Below are 9,477 nucleotides of genomic sequence, written 5' to 3' on the forward strand. Positions count from 1 at the left end.
GTGAGAATTTCCAGTTTTCCTACATTAGATTTATTTTCTTACCTATTGTCCAAGAAAAATCCACAAAAAAGAGTTAGATCTATTCATCCTTTGTCCAAGCCAGTCTGAGCCTTTGCAATTTTCTTTTCATTGCTTGCATAGTTGAATTATCGGTTGCATCGTCGTGTCGAGTTGCTGGTCTTAGTGTCTAGGTCGTTTAGAGTTTCGAGTCCTGTTCACATTAGTCACGTCGCCGCTGCATCGTTATCCCTTCCGCTGTCCACCACCCATCCATCAATTTCCTCCACGTGCTACCCACCGTTCATTGTCATAATCATAGTTGAGATCGTTCCCATCTTCGCTTGATCCAATCTACATCTTATCTAGTTTGTTTTGAAAAGAGGGAGAGAGATAAAAAGATAGAGAAAAAAACGAGAGAAAAAAAAGTAAAAAAAAAGTCAGAGAAAAAAAAGAAAGGAAAAGAAAAAAAAAGTGTGAGAAAAAAAAGAGAGGAGAAAAAAAAACAAAATTCGGATCTATCTAGACTCAATCTCGTAGTTGAATTCGGATTGGAATCTGTTTTGTGCACTGTTCAGTAAAACAGGCATAACTTCCTCATATGAAGTCTGTTTTGGCTCCGCGAGTACTCAAATGAAAGCTAGCGACGAGCCGCATCTAAATAGTTGCAGAAGCTAGTTCAGTATTTGGCACCTCAACATCAGCTTCTAAATAGGTCTACTTCTATTGTGATCTTCACTTATATCTTGCTGTCCAGAGCTACTTCATATCCTTTATTGATGCTAGTTGTGCTACGACATGACCTCATTAGTGTTCTAGGCTCGCGTCTCTAGTTTGGTCTAGCCTAGGACCAGCACAGTACCGTTGCTGAGCGTTTATTCAACATTGCATCTCTGAATTGATTATTGCTAATCTTTTGCTACCATATATAGCCAACCCAGCTCCACATATTTCTACACCGTGTATACGTACGTTCCCCTGGCAATCGTTTTACACAATCTTCGGAGTTATTTGACACCGCTGGTTGCCTGTCACCACCTGCCGCATGGTAAGAACTTGTAAGATATTGATATTTGCTTTACTGTGAGCACTTTACAACCACATCCTAGTAGTTCATAGGAACATTATTCTTGAATTTTGGTTCTTGTTTCTACTAATCATGACAGGTTCCAGAGATAGAAGTTCTTGGATGACGGACACATCTTCACCATCACGAGAGTTGGGACAACACACACAAGCATATGGTCAGGTTATCTCTTTACCATCATTTGAGGGTAGATTTAATCCTGCTATTTATCTAGCTTGGGAGCTAGAAGTAGAACAAGTTTTTAGTCACCATGATTTTTCTGAACTTGAGAGAGTACGAGCTACCATTAGAGCATTTACTGGTTTTGCTTCTGTTTGGTGGAGTGTACATTGTAAGAAAAACATTGATAACCAACCCACAACTTGGAAATTTTTGAAAGCTGTAATGAGACAACAATTTTTTCCTCCTTACTATCGTCGTGAATTGCGTCGCAAATTGGAGCAATTAAAACAAGGCAGTAACACTGTTCATGCTTACTACCAAGAGTTCAAATCTTATATGCATCATTGTGACATAGAAGAATCTGAGGATGATACAATGAATAGATTTTTTGGTGGTTTGAACCATGATATTCAGGCAAGATTTCAGTATATTCCTCGTTGCATTACTGGTATGTATGTCCGTGCTTGTACCTTTGAGAGACAAATACAGGAGGATGCATTGGGTGACTACAACAACTACTATTCCAGTTCATGCTCACCACCGCTGGTTGGTTACTCCACTATTGCACCTACTAGAGCAGCGCCACCTCGGATTGTGAGCGCGATATCATCTCAAGAGTATGGTACATTGTCAACGTTCGTACCTACATCAGCTACATCTCTGCGAGGTAACAGTAAAGGTCTTGATGATATAACTTCACATGAGAATGAAGCATCCCTAGTTAACTTGAATGCATCATGTGTTGAGTTACCTGTTGATTTGAGCACACCACCTATTTTAGAGACTCTTGTTACTGTCATGAATGTGTCATGTGATCAAACAACTGAAATATGAACAATTTTGAGTGCACCCATTAAATTAACTGTTGATGCAAAAGACCAATGTTTAATCATTTTGATATGACCTCTAATCTTGATGATGATTCTATGTCCAATGAATTATTGCATGTTTGCTTATTTAAGCATGTTGTAGCATGTAAATTTGATGCAAGTAAGGTTTATTCATCGAAGTTAGGATGGTTTAATGATGAACATTGCCAATCTTTTGAAGTGAATAAGAGCTTCACTTATATGTGCAAACTGAGTTGCAATATTTTCATGCCTTCTACTTCTTGTGATAATTTTTTGGCTTTAGATTTTATGAACAATGAAAGTTACTCATGTATACATGTGACATATGTGCAAAAATCAAGGGAAGTTAAAATGGATGACATATACATATACAACATGTACACCTTGTCTCTTTTGTTAGCCACATTTCAGATTAAGCAATGCCGAGGAGGGCTTTGTTTTCAAAAAGGAGAGGATGATGAGGACATGACTACCTTGGATACGACCAAAAATATTACATACATGCATATTTGTCAGGTGATTTCTAATGCAAACTATTCAATAGTCTATTTATGTTATCCAGAACAAAAATACTTCACACACTTTTGTGTTTTGTCTAATTGCAGGTGTATTGGGACATTTGTACAATCCACATATGAAGATAAGGGAAAAGGAGATGTTTAGCTTGTGTTCAAAAAGTCCTCTCACGTCACTTTTGGGCCAAGAGAAGATAGAGTCCAAGTCTCTCACGTTCTGAATTCAGATTCGGACTGCACAGACATACCTGACTCAAAACGCCAACAACTTTTTCATACGGACTCCGAATTGGGTGATTCTTTTTTTGTTGGAAACTAGATTTCGTGCTCTTTCCATCCCAATTTGATTCACCTTCAAATTAGTCCGGAGCGTTGAGTTACGGACGAAACAATCTGACGTTGCAGCAGAATCCGAGTCAAACTACAAGCCCAAAGGTGTTGCATCACCTCCACTTGGGCCCATGAGCCTTGTACGACCTAGGGTTAGTTTTAGGCTGCCTTGGGACGTCCTCCCACCTCCTTGGCCGCCACCCCTTGCTCCTATATAAGTAGATCCATCTAGTAGCTTTTTCCTTGGGTTTTGTTTAGATTAAAAGTTCGCCATAGCTGCAACTTCGCATACTTCGTTTGTGTCCAACGACCAGACCAAGACGTCACAGAACCCCACCTTGATCAATAAAGCTTTCATCTTATATTCGCAATATCCCGATTGCAATCTCAGTTTCTTGCTTGTTCTTCGTTTGCTCACAGGAAACAGACCCTCGTGGTCAGGTTGATCGTGCTCCGGCGTGGTCAATAACCCTCGGAAGTTGGTTTAGCGATTGCTAAGGCGCGACGTCTCGCACGTTCGTAGTCGGATCGTCAAGGTCGACTCCCACAGAAAACGATAGCCACCATCTCATCGAAACATTGGGACACCTTAGCCTCTATCAAGTGCAAATTGGGTTAATCTTAATGGCATATGCATAGTCACTATGAAGAGATTGTGATGCGGAGCATCCCACGTTCATCCCCATGTACACTCCGACTACCCTCCAAGTCCCAAGGATACATAAGTTGAGACCTTGACTATTCACCATTGGACGCAAGGTGAACTCGCTCCTCTTCGAACCATCACTTTCCATACGTGAGACATGGCTACTACCTGAAAAATGTGTGCTATGCATGACCTGGAACCAAGAGGAAGCCCATGAACAAGGAGGCGAGGACACCAAGCATGAGGAACGAGAAGAAGAGTTGTGGAAGAAGCTCCAGCCACCCGACGACCGTTCGGGACCGGAAGTCCGATGCCTGAAGACCCACCGGACGTCCGGCCAGGACCGGACGACCAACGCGACCGCACCCGAGCCCACATCAGCGGAAGTCTAAAGCTACCGGACGTCCGGCACCCCCATCACAGAACGGATCCAGCGGATGTCCGGAGGAGATCGGACGACCGGACGCTCATGAGACACCGGACGACCGGTCCCTAGCGGACGTCCGGTACCTGGCTGTGTCCAGTTTCGGGCCGAGGCCCATGTACCCCTTCACTTCGCCCCCATTTGCACTTAGACTATAAATAGACCCCCTATTCCTTCTAGCTAGGGTTAGCGTTGGTTTAGCTCATACTTAGAGATAGAGCTTCGCTCATCCACATTGGATCTACTCCTTGTGAGAGACCGCGGCCTCTTCGGAGAAGATCCCTTTGGATTCAAGACCTCCTTTTGGAGAAGAACATCAAGACCTCCTCACGGAGAAGACCGGCTACCTTTGTTTCGTCCGTTGTTGACTTTGGATCTTGCATCTCACCTTTGTGTTCATCAATCTAGCGCATGTGTGATCTATTCTTGTTGGTTGAGTGATTCTCTCGTGTTTCCTCTTGTGTTTTCCCTCGTTTTCCCCTCGTGTTCTTCGCGTTCTTGGACGGGATCCGCTCCTTTCATGAAAGATCGGCCCCTAGGGTTCCTACCCTACATCATCTTGGTATCATGATCCACGTTGATCACGATTTCGGAGCCTACCCCACCGTTTTCTAGCCTTCTTTTGCTTGGTTTCGTCCTAAATTCAAAAATCCCCACCAAAAATAGCCCCAATTTTTTTGTGATTTGTTGGTTTGATGATGTTTTGTTGATTTTGATCCATGGATTTGCTTGGTTTAGAGTGGATCTAGCATTTCCCTAAGTTTCCCCGTCTTTCATCCATGAAATCCCATCAATTTTGACCCCAAAATCATCATTTTCCGCCCAAAATCGCGTCCCGAATCTCGGATGTGTAGTTGACCCCGATACACCGGACGACCGTCACCTTACCGGACGTCCGGAGCCGTAGGAACCACCGGACGTCCGACCTTACCGGACGATCGGAACCCCCTGACCCGAGCAGAATCAGCGGATTTCCGACCCGACCGGACGTCCGGCGACCGGACGACCGTTTTTTCCGGACATCTGCTACCTGTAGATATCAACTTGGCTGATTTTTGTTTCGGCCATAACTAATTCATCCGGAGTCCGATTTTCGCGTTCTTTAGCTCGTTGGAAAGCTCTTGACATCCCCCTTCCCACAAAAATACTACCATCACCATTTGACTCCATCAAATTTTTTGAACTTTGGCATCTTTGCCTAGGGCTTACACCACATCATCCCCTACACCACCACCGACTTCCGCAACCTAACCAATATTGATCTCCAGCGCATATGTGGTTGCTTGAGGAGTGATTTGAGTCTCCTAAGTTGTCTAGGCTTCTTAGGGACGGTTGCATCTTCATCAACCACCACCACCACTTTCGCATAGGCTTGACCACTATACACTTCCACCACCCCAACTTAACCCAATTTTGGTTGTGTTGTGAGTTGTGTCTCCTAAGGTGTTTCGGCTACTTAGGGACCGTGCTTTCAACTCCGACACCGTGTATTATCCACCACCATAACCTCCACTTCTGCATTGCCTAGTGCAACACCACCACTTCCCGCTACCACCATTTGACTTTTGTCCTTGAGATTTTGAGTTGTGGTTTTTCCATTTCCTAAGGTGTTTAGGCTACTTAGGGACGAGTCTCCATCATCTTGGTATCTCCATCAAGATCACCGTCACTCATCATCGACACGGACGGTAACCTCCATATCATCTTGGTATCATGGTATCCCTCCACTGTATATTCCCTTGCCATTGCATTGATAACCCCTAGCCCATTTTGTGTTACTTGCCTATCGAGACTAGCCATTTGAGTATTGCCGGCAATGTTACTTGTGCACATTAGTGATCTACACCATACATTGCATACATACCATATCATATTGGTATCATATCACCTCGTGTGCCTCAAGTTTATTCCTGCATATACACAATTACTATCTTGGTTTGTGCATTTCGCAAAGTGGACATACAAAAAAGGAGAATAAGCTTTTAAGCAAAAGAGAAAGAGTAAAGAAGCTTGTAAGCAATAGCCATAGCATCCCCCACATTGCACATAAGATCATCTTGGATCACCTTGTGAGAAACACCGGGAACCATACATACATAGCATACTTCGGATAGAAAGTTATCCATTTTGCATCTTATAGGTTGTGCATAAGTGTCGTATCCGCCTAGTGAGAAATCGTGCTAGCGTCTCTCTTGAGTTGTGCAACACGAGCATTTTCCGTGGATTCCACATTTTGTGCTCATCCTTGGTTGCACGACCCCATTTATCTATCAGTGTGTGTGTTTCCGTGTGCCACATATTGCTATTGGTCTACTTGTTACACTTGTGAATTTATGAATCTCTTTCAACATTATTGACTCTTGCTAACATTTTGCATTAAATTTTTGTGCCACTATCCTCACCGAGCTCTACCATAAGCCTTACTTGTGTAGGTGTGAGAAACCGACAAGAATTGGAACCAATTTTGCTATTTCCTTGTCCACATTGGAGTGATCATTGATCCACTTTCAACTTCGGTCAAGGTACATTTGGTATTCGTTCTTCTCTTTCTCCACTCATATTGGCTCTAATCTTGTGATGGATAGGCAAGGCATTTCATCTCCGGTCTTCCACAACAACAACGGTGTAAACAACTACATCACCAAAGCGTCAATCTTCGATCTTCAAGGACAAATGCAAGGCGCACAATCAAGACTGCGAGAGTGCATCGAGAACCTCTCCATCGACATTCGTCACTCCGAAGCAAGGAAAAGGGACTACATCGACAACAAACTTTACGCACAAAAGGAGGAGCAAGATGCAAGGATGGAGGAGATTCGGGCCTTGATCAATTCTACTTCCCCTTCGTCATCTTCAAGGCGGCGGCAAGCACATCGATCCTCTTCGGAGTGCCCAAGCGACACAAGCGCAAGACGTCCACGTCCACATGTCCATGGCGACCACCATCACGTTCGTGATCCACCTCGTCATGAAGGGAAAGTCACCCCCAAGCAACATGTGCATGACGGCGATGAACGACATCTACTACGAGCTCAAGTGCGACAACGCCACCATCAACTTGAAGATGCTCGAGATGCGCCTTCCTACAAGTCCCAACAAGCCCTACTTCACGCCAAGTCCAAACTTCATGAGCACAAGAAAAGACCGCGAGACGAGCACCACCAAGATGGAGCTACGGCTACACCAACCACTTCAGCATCTTCGCCAAGTGCTATCAAGGCATCTTCGCCTTTGGATGTACGGCAGCTTCGCCTACTTCCCATGAGTTCGCCTACATCGACATATTCAACTACAAGGCGACCAACTACGCGCGAGGGAGACACTTCCATCTTCGGAAGCCCCTCAAGGAAGATGGCCGAGCATGGGAATTTCCCTTCGGTCATGGAGACGAGCTACGAGGTGCCACATCATTTGGGCCTCCAACAACAAGACGGCGACAAGAAGGTCGAGCAAGGGCCATCCTCTTTGACCACGGCGACGAGCACGAACCTCTTCAACAACATGAAGACGGCGCCAATATTGGACTCATACTCTGAGTCAAGCTACGAGACCGCTCATGAGACCTTATCTTTGGTCTTCTAGGAGAGTGATGATGTGTGATCTTTGGCCTTCATCCATGGCTACGACCACGACATGATTGAGCATGGAGACATTTGCACCAACATCTCTCCGACAACGACATGTGACGAGATGCCCCCATTGCCATGTGAGGAGAGCCACCACCACATGAGTGACATGAGTGACTCCACCACACGTGACATCGAGAGCATTTCCTATGAGAGGATGAGTGTGACCACCACTAGCCCCAAACTTGAGAGCGTGCCACACATCCTATGTGAGGCTGAGAGCCATTTGAGTGACTCCACCAACCATATGAGTGAGAGCATCCGAGAGGGAGTGAGTGAGCCACAACACTTAGTGAGCGATGTAGTTGACACGGCATGTGAGGCCACTTTGATTTCTAACGACTTAACCCCTACTCCTAGTGTGTTTTCTTCTTTGGTGCTAGGTCTCCTACATGACGACACGCCTATCCTCAACGAGTCCATACCTCCAATGGAGACAACGATGGCCATGGTGGAAGAAGATGCACCACCCACATGGTTCCATCACGATGAAGATGAGCACGACTTGGTCTTCGACACCTCATCTACAACACATGAGAGATGCCCCATAGGTAACATAGGTGATGGTGCTTCTCATGTCCCACTAGTGGACTATCTCACCAATGATTGCTTGCATGATGTTGATCCACCTATTCCCATGCTTCATGCTAGTGCGACTTCTTCATGTCATGACTCACTTATTTATGATAAATATGATGATGAGCATGTTGACTCACTTATTTATGATAAATATGATGATGAGCATGTTGATTTGCCTAGTTGTGATGCTATGCTCCATAGGATATCATATGAAAATTCTATTGGTCACATCATGTTTGACAATCCATTAACCTTGTCATATTCTATGAGTGAGATATCCCATATTGCATCATTTCAATCTCAACATAGTGACTATGCATGCCCCGTTACAATAAATCCCATTTGCACTTATGTCATAGATGACGAGATAATGGTCATTGGCTTTTGTTTTTCTTGTGATGATATTGACATGCTTCCTTTACATGATTTGCGCAATTCATCTACTATGCCATGCCATGATCACATTGTTCCAAATATGCATTGTTTTGGATGTTGTCAATATTCTCCGTGTGATGTTTCCACTAATGATCATGAGGAGACCCCCATAGTTTCCTCATGCGTATTAGGAGATTTTGATGCATTCCATACATTGCATGATTCCCATAATTGCTTGCACCATATGCATTCCATGAACATCAGTGCTCTACATATTTCTTGTGATGCATTACACAATTTGAGTCTCCATTATGCTATACATAACAACAAACCTCTCATGATGGATGACATGTTTCTATATCACGCATATCATTTATTCGATCATTGGATATTTTGTGCTAACCAATACAAGCACGTGCACATCATGATGGATGATCTGTACATCTACCACGCACACACAATTTTCCCTTTGTATTTGTTTTGTGTAGGTACTCACGTATACTCGTCAACCTCTCAATCCCAAGAGTTGATGAAACGAGCTCTTGAGAGCATAGATGACTTGGGATCCCGTGAACTATCCTTCCCACCGCTCTCTTCGCGCAACGACTATGCGCATCTTTCTCATTTGGCTCTCACACGGCTATGGGCTATATACCGCTTCTCGCTTCTTGCTCATTTTACCGTGTTCACTTTGCATGCTATGCTTGCTTCTATGCCTTTGCCATGCAATTGTGACCCTTGCTTGCATCTACCCATGATTCACCATTATGCTACTTCTATGTGTATTTGCATGCTTGGTGGAGATCCTTGTTGCTATTGCCATGTTTATCATCTGCCTCATGCTATTGATGCTATTTTGCTCATATCTTGCCTTCATGCTTGTGA

The sequence above is a fragment of the Triticum dicoccoides genome, chromosome 1A, assembly GCF_002162155.2.
Source record: "Triticum dicoccoides isolate Atlit2015 ecotype Zavitan chromosome 1A, WEW_v2.0, whole genome shotgun sequence".
In the NCBI taxonomy this organism is placed as follows: Eukaryota; Viridiplantae; Streptophyta; class Magnoliopsida; order Poales; family Poaceae; genus Triticum; species Triticum dicoccoides.